Source organism: Macaca fascicularis, chromosome X (assembly GCF_037993035.2).
Source record: "Macaca fascicularis isolate 582-1 chromosome X, T2T-MFA8v1.1".
Taxonomy (NCBI): domain Eukaryota; kingdom Metazoa; phylum Chordata; class Mammalia; order Primates; family Cercopithecidae; genus Macaca; species Macaca fascicularis.
Genome location: NC_088395.1, coordinates 87821927 through 87825884, shown reverse-complemented (window position 1 = coordinate 87825884; position 3958 = coordinate 87821927). Strand labels below are relative to the sequence as shown.

The following is a 3958-nucleotide window of genomic DNA, read 5'->3' as shown; positions in this document are numbered from 1 at the left end:
ATGTGATCTGATTCTTCTGGTACAACAAGGCAAGAAACCCCGGGATACAGAAAGCCCTTTGTCCTTGTGATAAGGCAGGGTGGGGTCTAATTGAGCTGACTAACACAAGGCACCTACAGATGGCTAAACTGAAGGAGCATACTGTAACACACGCCCACTGGGGCTTCAGCTGTAAACATTCACCCCTAGACACTGTTGTGGGGTCGGAGCCCCACAGCCTGCCCATCTGCATGCTCCCCCCAGAAGTTTGAGCGACGGGTCACCGAAGAAGTGAGCCATGCCCCCACGGCACATCCTGTAAGGGGTATAATGGAACTTTTCCCATTTCAGAATCTCCTTGATTACTATTAACTCCATGTCATTTAATCATGGACACTTGCTCCATAGCCCCTGGACACGAATTCTAGGGAGTAGAGACATTAATGGATCACAGACTTCCTTAAAAAGGTGCTATTCAATTTTCCAGGTTCTTTGTAAAAGAGGACTGTCATTCTACTCAGGACACTCAAGATTTCCAAACTTCAGTAATATCGAATCTTAAACCCTCTAGATGCTGTGTATAACTCACAAGCTGTAGCTCATATGTCACAGCTATAAGTCATTTGTGGCAAAGAGCTCTTAATGTCACTGTATTGAGAAATGAATTTACATTATATACCCAAAACATATGAACAAAGTAATGTGAATTAACTATATACTGTATAACAAAAATAAAATCCAAAGCCCCCCAACCATCTAAATGGACCCCTCCTCTTGGCTAGGGGCATTCCAAAGTTAACCTGAAAATCTAGTTCAGGCTATGATGGGAAGGGAGAGCTGGACATGCCTCATTATACCTTCCTCCCTTTTATATTTACCAATAGAACAGGCTCTTTAGGTTTGATAAGAAACATTTACAAGCTATTCTCTCTGAAGCCTGCTACCTAGTGGCTTCATCTGCATGAAAAAACTTTGGTCTCTACAACCCCTTACTTTAACCCAGACACTCCTTTCTATTGATTCCAGATCTTTAGATAGTAACTCTTTCAATCAATTGCCAATCAGAAAATCTTTGAATCTGCTTATGACCTGCAAGCTACCCCCCTCCCAGCACCTGCTTCCAGTTGTTCTGCCTTTCTGGACCGAACCAATGTACATCTTACATGTACTGACTGGTGTCTTATATCTGCCTAAAATATATAAAACCAAGCTGGAGTCCAACCACCAACATGGGCACATGTTTTCATGATCTCCTGAAGGCTGTGTCATGGGCCATTGGTCACTTAGATATGGTTCAGAATAAACCTCTTCATAAATATTAGAGTTTGACATTTTTAATTGACAGTGCTATGGCTCCTTACATGGACCATTTTTTCCATTTAAACCCATTAATATGAACCAGCACTAGAAAAAGACTATACATATTTACATAAAATCACTATAATATTTTTAAGCCCTGGTATCTAAAACTGCATACAAACTGCAATATATGAGAGAACAAGAAGCAACGTGATCACAGTTTATTTTGTAATAACTTGTGCAAATTCATCAGACAGTGCAGAAATCCAAGAACGAAATGAAGTATGTTATCATACGGGTTAATACTTAAGGCATTAGTTCACCAATGTACTTATCTCATTCTTGGTTTAGGCTATGTAACAGCGCATTCAGCTTACAAGAATTGAAAAATAACAAATAAAAATAGATAAAATTATATTACTTGAAAAAGTATTTGCAAGTAAATATTATTATTTAAAACTTAAAAAGCAAATGGAATCATTATGTCTTTCAGAGACTTATCAAGATAGCAAGCAAAAAAGAAGTCATTTCTAAAGCAAAGGTAAAAACATAAGACAACTGATTTCCTTCAGGCTAGGAAGCAGTCAGCAGTCCCAACAGTACAAGAATTTTTGCACATTCTTCACACAGACTTGAACTCCAAGGTTTTGCAACTTATGAGACAGGCCCTCTGTTCTCAAATAGAACCGGCAAAGTAAGGGCATATGGGTTAGAAACCATGCAGAACAGAACATTTTGTTTGTTGTTAAGTAAAATTATGAAAATGCAACTGTTAAATAGGAAACTAATTGATCACTTTAGCAATGGATCTGGAAATCTTCTGTAGATCAAAATAAAATGTGGCCATTTCAAATCCATAAAGTAAGTGAAAAATTTCCACCATGTTTCTAACTGGTGTCGAGTCTAACAACCAATGACTCAATAACTGGTTTTTGATGCTCCATTTTTTCATAAGAATATCATTCTTTAGAAAAGTCCAAAGTATTTATTTCAGGTACAACTTCACAATTCTTATGACAACCTCAAAAGATCTGTAATGTGTGCAATGTTAAACCCAACCTTATTTAAAAGGAACAAAAGCAGTGACAGAGTTAGGTGAACTGCACAAGGATACATGACTTAACAATGGCATAGTCAACAACTCTATTAGTTTCCTATTGTCAGTCTAACAAATTACCACAAATTTAGTGGCTTAAAACAACACGATTCTAAAGGTCAGAGCTTGAAATTAGTCTGACAGGGCTGAAACCAAGGTGGTGGTAAAACTCCTTCCTTCTGAGGGCTCTAGAGGAGATTCCATTTTCCTTGTCTATTCTAGTTTTCAAAGCCCATCTACATTTCTTGGCTTATGACTTTTTCCTCACATCACTCCAACCTCTTGTTTACATCATACCTCCTGTTTCCCTTTATGTCAAAAATTTTCCCTCTGCCTTTCTCCTAAAAAGACTGTCGTGATTACATTTAGGGCCCACACAGAGAATCCAGATTAATCCATCCTTCTAGTTATACTTAATTTAATCATACATGCAAAGTCTATTTGCCATATAAGGTGCATCTACAGATTCCTTAGATGGGAACCTGAATATCTTTGGGGGCCATTATTCAGCCTACCTCAGTAATAAAACTGAATCCAAGCATATTTATTCTTGATTCACTATGCCAAGGGTGACTTGCTCACAACTATACAGCTGCCATAGGTGGTTGTTGGTTTTCTGTGTGACCCTGAGATTCTGAAAAAAGAAATAATTTCTGTCTCTCTCTCTTTCTCTCTCTCTCACACACACACATACACATGCACACACAGACACACAAACACACACACATATATGCACATTATTAAGCCAGAATATTAATGTCATGGCTTAAAAGTGTTCTTTAGAAAAACATACAATAATAATAAAAATATAGATAAAAAAGTATTTTAGTCAATTTGTAACAGAGCAAATTATTTTTATGGTAAAAAACAAATTGTTAAATTATAGCTGCAACAATGCCATCAATAGACCAAAATGTAGAGTAAAATCTAAAGCCAGGCCTACAACTGAAGAAAAGAAAAGGAGGTCTGGTAATCATCTAGTGAATTCAGATATTGCAAATTACAAAAATCTAGTTAAACTAGATAATTCGTTATCCTTATCCTACCCCAATCCACTCCACAAAATATTCTTATCTCCATAAATAATTTGGAAGATTACATTTAAATTATGCATTTTAGCTTTTAGTTTACTTTCAGCAATTTATGTAGAACTGCATGTGATCTCCTAGTGACGTCACCGGTGAGCTTTGTGACCTTGATCAAACTCCTTTTCTCTGACTCAGTTTTATGTATGAAATGAGTTTAGACAAGATCACATCAAAAGTTCCCTTCAGGTCAAAAGTTATTACCATGAATGACGTAAATCATCACCTACAAATATATTTCCTTACTCTAGTGAAAGACAGTACAATCTAAAATACACACTGAAACCAGCAAAATTCTAATCTTCACTCTGTTACTACCTCTCTAAGAATTTCAGGAATAGTCATTTAATATCTATCATTCACTGATGCCGAACTAGCTTCATATAAATTAAATTTCCCTTGGCTTATCTTCTTCTAAAGCTTTGAGAAGAACTAATAAGACAATTATTACACAGCATGCTAATTGCTTTAGATAATGACAGATATGACACACTAGTTT

At 36.5% G+C, this 3958-nt stretch overlaps 1 protein-coding gene across 1 annotated transcript in view; it reads right to left on the bottom strand.

Moving 5' to 3' along the window:
- Nucleotides 1–3958, bottom strand: part of SH3BGRL (SH3 domain binding glutamate rich protein like) — a 94953-nt gene that overhangs the window by 55922 nt on the left and 35073 nt on the right. The gene's annotated exons all lie outside the window — the stretch shown is intronic.